A 14,903-nucleotide genomic window follows, 5' to 3' on the forward strand; every position below is an offset into this window, starting at 1 on the left:
GGACAAGGCAGGACGTAATTCAATGTTTTCCCTGACTGGGGGGATCACATCATCCTGCCCCACAACCCCCCCCTGCTGCTCGTCAGTATTGTCTGTCAGGGAGACGCCGGTATATGATTGGCCTCTGTGCCACTGAGCTCAATTGTTGTCCAGAATGAGACTAAAACAAGTCAAAGAATCATTCCATCAGAGATACAGTTCATACTGACAATGGATTTGAGCATTTATTTCAAACATTTGCATTAAAACGAGGGTGAGAGACAGGACTTGAGTGTCCGGAGGATTGCATACATGTGCTGGTGGTTTCGCTTACCTCCACTTCCTCACAGTTTGAAGAAGGAATATGAGTGACAAATAAGAGAAATTGAGAATTCTGCTGAGCTCAGCTCCTGATGCTTATTTCGTTCAGGAAGTCGGCCATAGGGAACACAGAATTACCTACGTTCCCCGTCTCCTTTCTCCCGTTGGCATTTTCCATTTTTTTTTCTCGAACCGAGTCCACGACTGCACCAAATCGTAGGCCTTCATTATCTTCAACCAGGCAATTTCTGGGAACATAATACTGTCTTAGGGGTTGGAGCGCTCGCCCCCATCAGGGTTGGGGCCTGATCAAACTACTCGCCGAGGAGTGGGAAAGGAGAAGCGCAAGCCGCAAGTCAGTTTGTCTCCTATCAAAGGCATATGGTGCAAATTTGATCAAAAGTGAAACTGGGGGTGGGGGCTAGGGGTGGGGGTTGAGATTGTAAGTGCGTTGCTCGCGTCGCTGATGTGAAAAATAAGGCCGGGCTGTAAAAAGGCAAATCAAACCATGGGACGGGCTCTCTGGGAGTGATTAGAGCCAAAGAAGAACCAGCTGCCGCATCACCAGCCACATCTCAATCTCCACGGGCCCGACTGGCTGACTACCGGCTGGGCTGGGGGCCGGACATGGGCTGGGGGGGGGGGGGGGGGGGGGGGGGGGGGGGGAGCTTGAGGAGGGGGGAGGGAGAAGGGGGACATCACTGCACCCGCCCTGTTCAGCCGTCCCCTCCTGCTCTTTGGCTCCCCTCGTCTCATCGTCGGAGCTCAACGAGGCCGGCTGAGCCTTCTTTACCTTGAGGAGAAACGTAGTTTGCTTGATGAAAAGAGATAACGCATCAGAGGTGGGGATGAAACGTGGGGCCTTCGAGGTGGAGGGGCCCGGGGGAGAGAGAGAGAGGCAGACAGTATGGGTGGAGGTAAAGACGGAGAGAGGAGGGGCAGATGGAGCGAGAGGGGATAATGGGGTGAAGGAGGGCAGAGCGATCACTGTGAAGGGGTACCGTAGAGGGGAGAGATGAGGGGGGAGACTTCTTTAGCTTTCCTGTGGGAGGCCAAATGTGCGAGTCCCACCGTATCCTTAAATATTCATGGCGAACGTGAGATCGCTGGCTATCTCTCTCCCTCTCTCTCTCTAATGGCCCCGGGAGGCCATGATCTCCACAGAGAAGTATTTCAAATTACAGGCTACTGTTTAGAGGAGCACTTCTAGATTGTCGTTTCGTACACGCTGTCCTCGTAAATATCTGCACCGTTCATCTCCCCCCGTGGGAAAACGCCGGGCAAAGTGATGGATAACGTTCATGGTGTGACTGAAATACACGATAGATGCATATAATGAATACATATTATGCATATTTTATATTTGAAACATGAAGGGATAATCAGATTAATAATTCAGGTCTGGGACAACCATTAACAATTAGTATTTATTTTAATACACTACACAATCTCAAACCATTGAGGGTTTGTGTTATCGTCCAGGGAGATGCCCTTAGTTGTAGCGGTTCCCAAAGGGCTACTGTGTGTCAGGCTGGATTACGTCTTCCTTCAAACCATCTGCACTAATGGCCGCAGTCACTGAGCTTAGGGGAGCAGAGAGGAATTCATCAACCTTTGACTCCTGGTGTGCTCTCATCAGGGTTTTAAAAGCCCTCCCCCTCATGAGGGTGGAGCGGGGCGGGGGGGGGGGGGTTGGGCTGGGTGGGCTGGGGCAGAGGGTAAGGGGGGCTTTGCAATTGGAAATGGGTGTTGGGTGAGAAACCAAAATGATTTCACGATTTGAACTCACAACATTAAATAAAGCACAGAAACAGACTAAAGTCTCACCTTGAGTGATTCAAGATGCTCATCAGAGCCTTACAACAGCCATCTTTCCCCCCACAATACAGGGCCATCGATCCATCCTTACACTCAGAAACACCCCCATGCACACAATCAACACCCACAATCAATCACTCATATTTGCAGACATGCGCATGTATCTGGATGCACTCACACTTCTGAAGCAGTAATCAATGCCATTACCGATAGACAGGGAGAGGGCCCGACATGGGGGCAGACCAGCATGACCATGTTCAGAGGTGAAGGTCAAGTTCCCAGAGTGCCTGGACCAGCTGTGGCTCCCATCCCAGTGCACAAGGTTCAAATGCACAGTCCTTCCATTTGGGTCCCTTTGAAGATGTCCCGGTATTCTGCGGAGAAGCAACGTCCAGGGGTGTTGTCGTATCTTTAATCAGTCACGATCATGTGGCCTGAGAGAGGCGGTTCTGTGACAGGGTTTCAACAAAACACGGTGTCGTCAGCTGCAGGCATCGCTTGGGTCCAGGTCGTGGTCAAGGTCAAGGCCTGATGGTATTGATCCGTGATCTTCTGGTCCAAATGGAAATCATTTTGTGCTTCTGGACTGTGGGGACCTTTTGTAGCACCCGGTGCTGTCAATGGAATCACTGCAATGAGGACAGACATTATGACAACCCCCTGGGTCACTCTGCTTCATGGGAAGGAAGAATTCAATGGCCCTTTTTTAGCTTGTCACCCTTCTGGGGATCTGTTGTTGGGCTGCGAGACAAGGGAAGGAACACTTGATGCAAATGCCAACCTCTCCGTTGCTCTGTTCATAACAAAAGGGGGTTAGGGACAAACGACTGGCAGGAGGAGAACAGGATGAGGGTGAAATTAACTAAAAGTGGGGGAAAAGGTGTCTTCGACTTACAGTGGTGGTCAGAGAAGGGGCTCGGGTAGGGAGGGGGAAAACAGCATGAGGTGAAACTAAACCTAACCGTCTAATAATTAATACAAACCTTAACACCCGTACATCTGGATTATATTCCTGGCAATAAACAGGAATATCAACCCCATGGATTAGATGCTTGTAACACTAACTGGCACCACCGATGAGTTGTACTGCGTACCAAGCATGGAAGCATGGAGAGTAACCTAATCTCAGGAGCTGTGGAACACACATGGCAGTTTCTGAAACCAAGCATATTAAAAATACATTTCTTTACAGTTTGACATATGCAAAAGTGGGTACGTTCTGACAACCATCCATTTTTCTTCCATGTGGTCCTGCTATGTGTGGATGTGTTCAGTCAAAAGCTGCTCCCTCTGAAATAACAGCGAGCGCGCAGCTAGAGGGGGGAGAACTTTTATGTAACCACTAGCTCGGGCTGGAGGGGTAGGGGGGGCGGTGGTGGGAAGTTTATGTGATGGAGGGCCCTGTTTGATTTGTTTGTGTCTCCAAAGAGGCTTATGACACGCAAGCTGCCCCTGTTCTGCTCTGATAAATGGCCCAGCCGAGAGGGAGGAAGGAGAATAAAAGTGTGTGTGTGTGTGTGTGTTAGTGTGTGAGGACCTCGCCAAACACACTGAGGGTTTTTTCACAGCTTAACTCCATTAAGAACCCCTCCCTCCCTCCCTCCCTCCTTCGGCGTAGTCTCGCGCTTGCCTGTATACACGTACATATGCAATAATGAATTCCTGAATGTAAACAGTCATACGCATGTTGCTTTTTTCCATTCACTCATTCATTCATACACTCCTTCATACGTTCATACACTCATTCTATCTCGGGGACATCCATGCATGACATTACACAAGCTCCCACTAGTGCGCACGTCTTTCACACACTGGGTGGTATCCATGGAGGGAGCGCGGTACAGCGATGACGGCGCACGGCTATTCTCTAGTCGAGGTCTTCCATGAAAAGAGCGGAAAAAAAAGCTTCTGCTTCTCTGGAAGTGTCTCTTCACGGTCGCCTTGCTGCCACAGGGCTCTGCCGTGTGTTTTCTTAGCAAAAGGGCACTGGCTGGGTCGGTAATTGAACGTTACCTGTCCCACCCATTCAGGTCCCCAGCAAAACAGCCCTGCCGCAGTCGATTAGGTCACAGTGCAGCGATGCAAATGGCCCGTGAACACAGGGGCCTGAGGCTCGGTTGGACCTGGGTTTTGTCTGTGAAGTGGATGGGTGTGTGTGTATGCATGACTGTGTGTGTGTGTGTGTGTCTGGTGTGTAAATGTCCTTTTTTGTGTCTGCCAATGTGCAGTGTGTGCCTGTCCCTTTGACTATTGTGTTTAATGGGTGTCCATTACTATAGCGACCGGTTGCTGACAGGCCACACAGAGAGGAAGACAGGGATCATAGGGTAGCCCACGCACACACACACACACACACACACACACACACACACACACACACACACACACACACACACACACACACACACACACAAACACAAACACACACACACAGACAGGCACACACATACACACACACACACACACACACACACACAAACACACACACACATGCATACATGCACAGACAGACAGCCAGACATATGCATACATACATACACACACACACACGCATGCACACACACATACACACAACACCCCCTCACATCCATCCCCACACACGCACACACACACACACACACACTCACATCCAGACACAAACTCACACACAGCACACACGCACAAATTTCCAGTGCTCATGTCAAGACTAGGCAGGGCGAGTGCCACTGGTACACACAGATTTGCTCGGGCTGATGGCAGACCACAGCAGTGGAGCCTGTGGCGGCATGCATTTCCTTTAATATCCTGGCTAATGAACAGAGAGAAGCCATGCCCGTGGGGCCCCAGAAACCCACTGGATCCCAGCCAGACCCCCTCGCCCGCCGCCGCCACCAGCACCACGGCCGCCACCGCGACCACCACTAATCTTATGTAATGTTTTGATCAGCGCGGCAGGCTGAGGGGCGGGGGGAGTCAACACAGCCTGCAGGCCGGACCCTGTTGACGCTGTAGCCTGCTTACAGGACACCTCTTTGTCACCTGGAGGATCAGACGAAACGACTGGGTTGCGTTAAGGCGACAGCCTTTCCATGCTGGCCCCCTTGTTGAGTTGAGCAAGGGTGTTAACATATGGATATAGATATAGTACGGAAGCGGAGTGGATTCACTTGAGAATGAAAATGTCGGAGAATATAAACGTTTTCTCTGAATTCTGAGCTAATGTTCTTGTTAATTCAGAAAAATAGTAGAATTTTTACATAATAATAAACATAATGTACAAATTTACAAAAATATGAAACTGGAAATTTGAGAATGAACCCGAGACCACTTTATCAACTTAAGTTCTGGGGACATTTCCACCTACACACTATAAATACTTAAATATGCTAGGCCCCATAAAATACAGGTTTTGTTATCACCAATAAAAAAAAGAATCTGCGCCAGCCTTTCCGATGTGACGTAGGCCTAGCACAAAGAACCGACCGAGCCTCAACCAATAACAGCCCTGACCGCAAAGACGCGTTGTGGGCTCCCCGATCGATCTCGTGTTCAGGGATGCGGTAGACGAAGGCTTTTGAAGCCTGTGCGGCCTTTGGAACGCGTGTTTCCCCCGGTTCAACCCATCCAAGATGGAGTGAACTCACTCCTGTAGATTAGAATCGGCTGTTCTGAAACCGACAATCCCAACCGGTCTGAGGGAAACGCTTGCTGGAGTCAGAGCTCCGGTTTGAGCTTAAACATCTCCTGAGCTGCTACCCTAAAACAGAGTGTGTTTACCATTGACTACAACAACAGAACCAAAAAAAGGACAAAGAAAGCACAATAAGCTTTGGGGCGGCGGGGGGGGAGAGGAGAAGGGGGGGAGGAAGAGGGGATGAAGCGAGCTGTGGTCCCAGTGTACGGGAGCGCGCAGCAGGGAGGTGGGGCGATGGCTGGTGGTGGGGATGGGGGAGACGGATGCTGCGGTAGCGGCGATGCACGCGTGTGTGTGTGTGTGTGTGGGGGGGGGGGGGGTGGTGGGGGTGGAGGGATGTTGAGGGTGGGTTGTGTGGTGGGTGGTTGGGGGGGAGGGGGGGGGGGGGTTGGGGGGGAGAGGGGGGTGGTTGTACCGTTGCCTCCGACCGCACGCATTAAGCACGGCTCCGAGCACGGGGGCCTTCGTCACAGGATTCACAGCAGCTGGGGAAACCGCACCTCCGCCCATGGAGTGGAGCCGGGCCACGGCAGACCTCCATAAGACTCGCTTTAATACTGCAGGAGGGGGAGAGGGGGGGGGGGGGGAGAGAGAGAGAGAGAGAGAGAGAGAGAGAGAGGGGGGGGAGGGAGAGAGAGAGGGGGGGGAGAGAGAGAGAGAGAGAGAGAGAGAGAGAGAGAGAGAGAGAGAGAGAAAGAGAGAGAGAGAGAGAGAGAGAGAGAGAGAGAGAGAGAGAGTGTGGAAGTGGAAGAGAGAGAGAGAGAGAGAGAGAGAGAGGGGGGGAGGGAAAGAGAGAGAGGGGGGGGGAAGAGAGAGAGAGAAAGACAGATAGGGAAAGAGGGAGAAAGGGAGAGGGGGAGAGTAAAATGGAGGCTGTCTGCAGTGGTGGTGGGAGATGGCGGTGAAGTGAACGGGGGATCCAAGGAACTCAGGAAGGAAACCACAGGAGCTTTATGAGCTGTGGTGGTGGTAGTGGTATGGGTGGGGGGGCTCTTTGTTTCAGTATTACTTCTCTCGTTCACTCTCTCGTTCTCTCGCTCTATCTTTATTTCTATCTCCATGAGTCAATTACAGTCGCCGTCCATTTTTCTCCCGCTGTTTTCATCTGTTTTAACGTGTCTTCATGGACATTCTCCCTCGACCAGCGCTCTCTAGCCTCTCTCTCTTTCTCTCTCTCCCTCCCTCCCTCTCTCTATCTCTCTCCGTTGCGTAGTGAAACTGCTTCATAGATGCATTGACCCTCCTCGTCCACTCACAGCTTCCTGAATGTGACCACCAGACCCAATCCCACCACCCCCACCACCACTAGACACCAAGCCCTCCCTGCTCCACACACACACACACACACACACACACACACACACACACACACACACACACACACACACACACACACACACACACACACACACACACACACACACACGCCTACCGACACAGGCCAAAATCTCACCTCTTGTTCGCCAAGCCGTGGCAGTTCCAGAGTTTCACAGAGAGAGAGAGAGAGAGAGAGAGAGAGAGAGAGAGAGAGAGAGAGAGAGAGAGAGAGAGAGAAAACTGTTGCCCAGATTCACTCTGGCCTGACTTCCTCACACCTTATAACCAGAGCCCCCATGAAAAAGTATTCTGCAGTCAGCTGAAACACACCACTGGCAGAGTCCCGGCGCCTGTCAGTAACTCCAGCTGAGTATGCACACCTGAGGAGCGTTCCTGCCGGCGAACGTGTGCGTAGAATCCGTCCGTGTCACGATGATGAATGGCGAGTCAAATGAGAGAGGGAACAGGAGGGGCGCGGCTCACTCACTCTGCGTCGTCGCCCCTGCCAACAAACGGCTTCTGTTATTCCTCCTATAGGAACGGCTTCCTGTTGACCCCGGTCACGTGACGTGAGTGGCTGCGGTCGGGCGGGGGGGAGGGGGGAGCTGGGATTGGGTGTTCCGGTTCTGGTTGCCGGGGCTCTGGTTTCCCTCGCACCGGGGGCGAGGCGGTGTTGGCGGTGTTAGCGGCGTTCGGCCTCGCCGCCCCGACCACTTGACTTCCCCACAGAAGTTGGCTAAAGGACAATGGCTAAACATTACAGGCGAGCGTGTTCTCGTGTCAACGAGGCATAATTACACGCTGTCCGGCGGTGATCGCCGGCGCGGCCGCCGCTCCCTCCGCACGGCTCCGGACCCGGGCTTGATGTGTTTGGCCCGCGGCTGCCTCAGCCCGGTGGACCCCGTCCTGCATAGTTGCTGCGTGAGGCTTCGGTTTAGCCCAGGCCACTCACTTTGTTATTCGGGGGCCGTGGGTCTGGCAAGGACGGAGGTGTTATGCCGATTGCAGAGAATGAAATCTGCCAATGTTGACAGCTGCTTTAATTAAGAAGTATTAAATTCGCACGAGCACACGCGGTGAGCGCCTGTGTGTGCAGGCGTGCGTTTGTGTGTAAGTGCGTGTGTGTGTGTGTGTGTGTGTGTGCGTGGGTGTGTGTGTGTGTGTGTGCGTCAGGGCACATTGAGGTTCTGGCCACCTACTGCGTACTTCAGAAGCCCCGGCAGCCCCCACAGCTGCTCTGCATTTACCCCGGCCTTTTGGATACACCAGTTGTCATAGGAAACAAATGCAATCGCTAACACGCTGCCGCACTGCGAGCTGCAGTGAGCTCCTCCTAACTGCGTGCGTGTGCTGCCCCAAATGCATATGTGCGTTGGAGATGGGACAGCCATTTGAACTTTTTGTTTATTTTGATTTTAGAAAAGTGTAGGGGGCTTTTCAGAAGAAGGGGACGTACTGTTCTCGACATGGGAGATGAGTTGGGCTTCCAATAAACCGAGTGTATCTCGTATCGCGCGCACTATCTATATCTGGGCCACCTCCCGCCTCATCGTCTGTTTGCTTCTGAAATGGAAGCGCGAGAAGACGTGGAACATCTGCAAAGAGCCTCCTCCATAATTATATCTGAAGATGTGGAGAGGGGAGGATTGCAGGGTGGGGGTGGGGGGTTGAGATACACACACACACACACACACACACACACACACACACACACACACACACACACACCCCAAAAAAATAAGTTTCTGTCTGTGAAATGACTGCCAGATTTGTATTTGTGCCTCTTTGAAAGGCCCATGTCTTTGCCCCTGCACATGGGGATGTGGGATGAGAGTTCTGGCAAATCAAAGGCGTGCTGGATAAAGATCTCTGGAAGCCCCAGCTAGTAAACAGGCCCATAAAAGCCACTCGCGGGGTGGAGCGTCAAACAAAAAGTTGAACGTCTGCTGAAGCGCCAATAAAGGGCCCAGGGCTTCTGCAGGCGGCGCTCCTCCAGGGCCGCGAGCGGGCTCCTCCGCCGACGCCGAGGTCGCGGGGGCTGTTGGCGGTTTTGGCTTGTCACCGCCGCGCCGTATCCACGGGTGCCTCTGCCTCACCGCGGAGCCGGGCTGGAGGGGTGGAGGGGAGGAGGGTGGGTGATCAGTCATCCAGAGGAACTGCTGTCGTTTTGGGTTCACTTTCAGCCTCATCTTCATAATGCTAATTTATTTCATAATTGTATATTTTCCTTTGGCTCTTAATATTTAACCAATTTAGATAGTCATCGTAATTCTCTATTTTTAATTGTATTATTATTTCTGTCAATCACATAAAACTATGATCTACCGCCATCAATCAGTCTTTTCATAACGGCCCTTTTTTTAATTTTTATAAGATAATTTACTGAGTGGATCTTACTTTATTCATTCCCAGACCACCAAGGTAGGCATTTGGTAGGCCACCTATACCACTATACCAACGCAGCACAAACCCACATGTCCTAGTCAGCAGGACCACTACGACTACCACCTCAGAGCTGATCATCCTCATTGCCCTGCACATTTATTCCTTCGAGGGATATCATATCAGTGTTTGTGACGTTGTGGCTGCAGGACGGGGAGGTGTCGAGGCCCCCGTTGTTTAGTATGCAGCCGCTCAAACCCGGCAGCGTTCCAATACATGCAGTCCACCTTCCTGCCGCCTGCCCAGGAGGGTTGAGGCCGCGTCGAGCAGCGGATGCAGCAGAAGGGGATGCACGCTGTGTGGCATCTCTGTGTTGTTGTTTTCTATACTTTGGTGAGCAAAGTGCTTAGTACCACAGAACCCCCCCACCCCCCACCCCGCACCACACACACACACACACACACACACACAGCAGACACACATCGCCCTCAGAGATGTTTTATAGGACATAGTAAAAGGGTTGTTAGAGCTCATCTGCTCATTTCGGCAAGTCCGCCGTTGGTATGCTTCGACGCAACATGATACAATTGAACCATTATTCACTTTTTGGATGAATGGGGAAGTTGCATAATGACATTATCTAAAAGTTCATGTCATTAGTCTTCATTGGTCAAATTTGCACAAAACAAAAACAAATATCAACAATACATGTATTTTTATTAAGCAAAATAGTAACTTGACTAACTAAATATTACAAAACGATAATTTATTAATCAAAAGAGAAACAAATACGCAAATAAATGTAGGTTATGATGAAATAGGATGATGGACAGTTTAAGTAATGAAATACCAATAAAAATAATGCAATAACTAAAGTATAATACGATAACCAAAAAACGACAAACGTTGTGTGTCGGTATGTAATACACTTTTAAAGCGGTGAGTAGATTCAGCTGTCATGCGTTCGGGTTTCATTTTATCTTGGACTGAAACATAACAGGGTGCGTTTCGGCTTAGTTTAAGAGTACACAGAAGCAGCAACAGACTGCAGACATCAGCCTGGAAACAATGTCTTCTTCTCAGTCCTAATAAAAAGATTCCACACACACTACTTGATTAAAAGACTAAACACCACCTCCCCCTGTCAGCGTTGGTCTTGGTGCTGTCCTTGTTATGATGAAAGACACTTATCTCTATTCCGGTAGGTCCTCTGGTATACCACTGTAATATGGTTGTCCACACAGCGTCAGGACAATGAACAAGCGCTGGTCATTCATTGCTTCTCTCATGCATCATATTTGCAAATCTTGGCCCTTTGATGGATAATAATACTAACAATAATAATTCATTTCTTTTAACATCACAAATCCCCCTCTGATCTCCTTTCTCCTCTCTTCGCTTCTTCAGCGCGAGGCCTGAGTCTAACCCTGTATCAAAGAGGGCTGTGTCCCAACACAGACCTAGCAGTGCCCTCCAGTGGAGGCTAATGTTAACCATGGCAGCGGACTACAGCATCACCAACCAAACTCTTTGCCGGGGGGGGGGGGGCTGCTAGCTAACAAAGACACACTCAGCAGCAACAACCCACCCCTAACAACCCTCCCCGAGAAAAGACCAAGGAAAAAAACCTAAAAGCTGCGTCCCTACCACAGTCTGTGGAATGTTTATCAGTGGTGAGCAGGGTGCCCTGGAAGCATGTGGTGTGGTTTCACTGCCTCTGGGGGCAACGGAGGTGAACCTGGAGAAAACGCTCACGGCACGGTTCCGTGCCTTTAGGATGTCTGTGAATACGTTGTATAAATGAATGCTAGCTCAATGTTTGTTGAGCTTCAAACGTTGTCAAATCCGATTTTCTTTCCGGACGTCAGTTTTCGACGGACTGAAAAATAGCTGTCTGGACCGTCACTGGTGTCTTTGAAATTGTATTTTTGAATGTCTCTCCAAAGGTACACACAGACACACACGAATGCACACACATATCCATACAGACACACACACACACTCACACACACAAACGCACACACACACTCGCACGCACATTCACACAGGCTTCCATCATCCCTGTTAACAGCCTTCTCCCCAGTTGGCCTTGTTAATTTTCCTTCAAGACAAATTAGAAGGTGTTGCTCAGGTCAATGGTCTCTGCACTCTCATGTGCTGTATGTGACCCCCGTTAACACACAGCATATGTTCTCCTGAGGAGGTGTTAACCCAAAGTTCATTACATAAGCTCGCTGCCAAGTCATTGGGTCAAAGAGAGCTGAGCGTAGTGTAGTTAGTGATTTGTGGCAGTCCATGGAGCCGGCTCGGTGCATTGAGGACACACAGGTCTATGGGACGTTCACATGATTTATTGTATTGTTTATATTCATGCAATTGTTATATGTTGTATCAGAAACCACAATATTGTTTCACATTATCCAAATACATTTCCCTCCCAAAGCCAAAGGACACTTTTGACCTTTTCTTTACCTTTTTCTGATGCAGTGAAGATTTAGAATCGTTATGTAGAAATTCGGAGACAAGAAATGTGTCTGTCTGTTTATGCGTGTGTTTGTCTGGACGTAATTAACCACACACACGCACACACACACACACACCCCCACACACACACACACACACACACACACACACACACACACACACACACACACACACACACACACACACACACACACACACACACACACACACACACACACACACACACACACACACACACACACACACACACACACACACAATCTTCCTCCAAAAAGCAATGCTGGCTTCACAAGTGTGCGACTTCGAAGTGTAAAATAGCTTCTTTTTTTTTTAAAGACAACTTTATTGATTACCTTAATGTTGGTAAATGGTGCATTAAAATCCACCGGTTCCAAAGCTTTCCAATAGGAATCAAATCAAGCGTAGATGTAGTGCCTGACTATTGCAGAATATTGGTGTAACCGGACCCTGCCGGATGGGTCTCAGATGACCCCCGTACCAACACTCTTTGGCACAAATACATTTGTTTATTTTGGTCCCTACCCTTTGAGTCCTCGAGTTTAAGTGTAAATTACATGTCGCCACCATTAAATATTAAACCCCAACGAAGGATTAATAATTGATGGCGTCACCTCTTATGCAACAGCGGCGTATCGCTCGGGGGGGGGGGGGGGGGGGGGGGGGGATGTGTGTGTGTGGGGGGGGGGTTTGTGGGTGCTGCCCTGGCTGCCCCCCCCCCCCCCCCCCCCCTCCACCCCTCCACTCACCCCTTGCATTAGGGCTTTTCTTGAGGTTACAGACTCTAGCCACCATTCCCACCCACTTCTTTTAAGCGTCCTGATGGATGATGAAGGAAGTTCATAAAAGAAGATGGCCCCACCCCCATCCAGAACGGCATCAGGCTGGGCACTGAATGGCACGGTGCTGAGTGGATCTAAGTGCTTCTTCAACCACAACTAAGTGTGTTGTGTGGACACTCAAGCTGTGGGCAGGATGGGTAGAACGAATGGTGGAGTGTAGGGAGAAAAGAGGTGTGTGCTAGTGTGTGTGTGTGTGTGTGTGTGTGTGTGTGTGTGTGTGTGTGTGTCTGTGTGTGTGGCTGTGCATGTGTGCCTGTGTGTGGTTGTGTGTGCGTGCGTGCAAGCGTGTGCCTGTGTGTGTGTGTGTGTGCGTGCACACATGCGTGCACGTGTGTGGGCTTCAGTGTGTTACAGGGTGGGTTACCCACATGACTACCCTCTCCCCTGGCCGTGGTCCTCAGACCCCAGGGTCGGGCGGCTGTGGGGATGTTCTGGCCGCTATAAGGACTGAGACCTCATCCCGTTATTCAATGAACACATGCCATTAATTATTGTTAGAGGAAAAGCTAAAAACCACTGGGGGAATCTGACGACTAATATGGTGTTCTCAATGTGGTTCACTGAGGATACCATAAGGCTAGGACTAGTCCTACTAGAGCCCATACGACACTGTATGTTCTTTGTTCGTACAGAAAGGGAAATGTTAGCCAAATAGCACTACATATTGAAACATACATTTGTTACCTCACATGGATAAAGGGAAAAAAGCTTTCATTTGTTACCTGTAAGTTGTAAATGAGTAAACTAAACTGTTGTATATTCCGCTCTAACTCCACTGCAGAGAGCCGTAAAGATGGCTCCTTATAAAGTTCATTTGGCTCACTTTAAGAGTCTCCATCTCCCCCTTCCCCGACGGGAATCAATACAACTTAATAACCTATAATCATGTCTTGTCACGTCAGGAGTGATGGTGACTGATCGGCCTCCGTTGTCTGACTGGCGCTTCAGTTCTGGCGCTAATGCTCTGACTGTCTATGAAAGACTGTTTATTACTCAATAATGGCAGTTGAAATGCGCCTTATCAATAATGAATGGTGCTCCCTTAACCGTGCCTGAAAGGAGCGGCGATACACAACATGTAAACAACAAAAAATTATCTGTGTCTGCAATATGCTTCAACAGATCTGAGAAGGAGCGAACATGAACGCTGGTAAGATGCACGTTGACGGACATTAATTATCTTTTGCCGTTGTTGAAGGGTTACATTGCTGAATGGGCCGCAGTATGTTGAAATGATTTTGTTGTACACAAACTGTGATCATATGTGTACATAAATACATATTATAAACAAATGAAACCTGTAATACTTTTGAAGCATCGTCACTGAGAGATACATTACAGTATTACTAGCGGTTGGTGCTTGGTTCTCACTTCGATTTGCTGTGAGAGGCTGATAATGTATTTGTGGTATTGGTATGTGAAAAAAACAATCTTATACAATCTAGCCACGCCCTGACAACCCAGAGCAAAGATCTGACTGGTAGATGAGCTGTTTGGTGGCTATTGAACCTTTCCATTCAATTATTTTCTCTTCCGCATGCATCTGTAGCTTTCACACAGACTCCTGGGACGTAGAAAGATTAAACAAGCACTAGATGTTCAGCAACAGTATTTCTTGCAAAGTTGGGTGGAGGGTATGTCGGGATGTCGACCGGGCCAGGCCAATAAGAGCTTCTGTGAGACCAGCCTTAATAAGCACTAGATAATTGATTGAGACAAACAACACTAAACTAAACTAAACAAAACAAAACAAAACAGTAACAGTAAAACAGTATATGTATCATCTATATTGACCTCTAACCGGCTCCTCTGCTCAAACAGGGCCTAAGGTCCACCATACATGGTGGACCTATCCTGCACTCAATACATGCTGGTCATCCATTGTATATATAGGCCAGCTTCAACCAGCCCATCCCATTCATTTACAGTACAAATACAGCTTCCTCAGCCACAGAATATACTGTTAAGGCAGAATATATGTCCATGCAGTAACACCATGATCAATACTTTTTTGCTTGCACAACAATAAAGATGCTGGTCATCGAACAACACTGCATATTCATATTATG

Source organism: Gadus morhua, chromosome 5 (assembly GCF_902167405.1).
Source record: "Gadus morhua chromosome 5, gadMor3.0, whole genome shotgun sequence".
In the NCBI taxonomy this organism is placed as follows: domain Eukaryota; kingdom Metazoa; phylum Chordata; class Actinopteri; order Gadiformes; family Gadidae; genus Gadus; species Gadus morhua.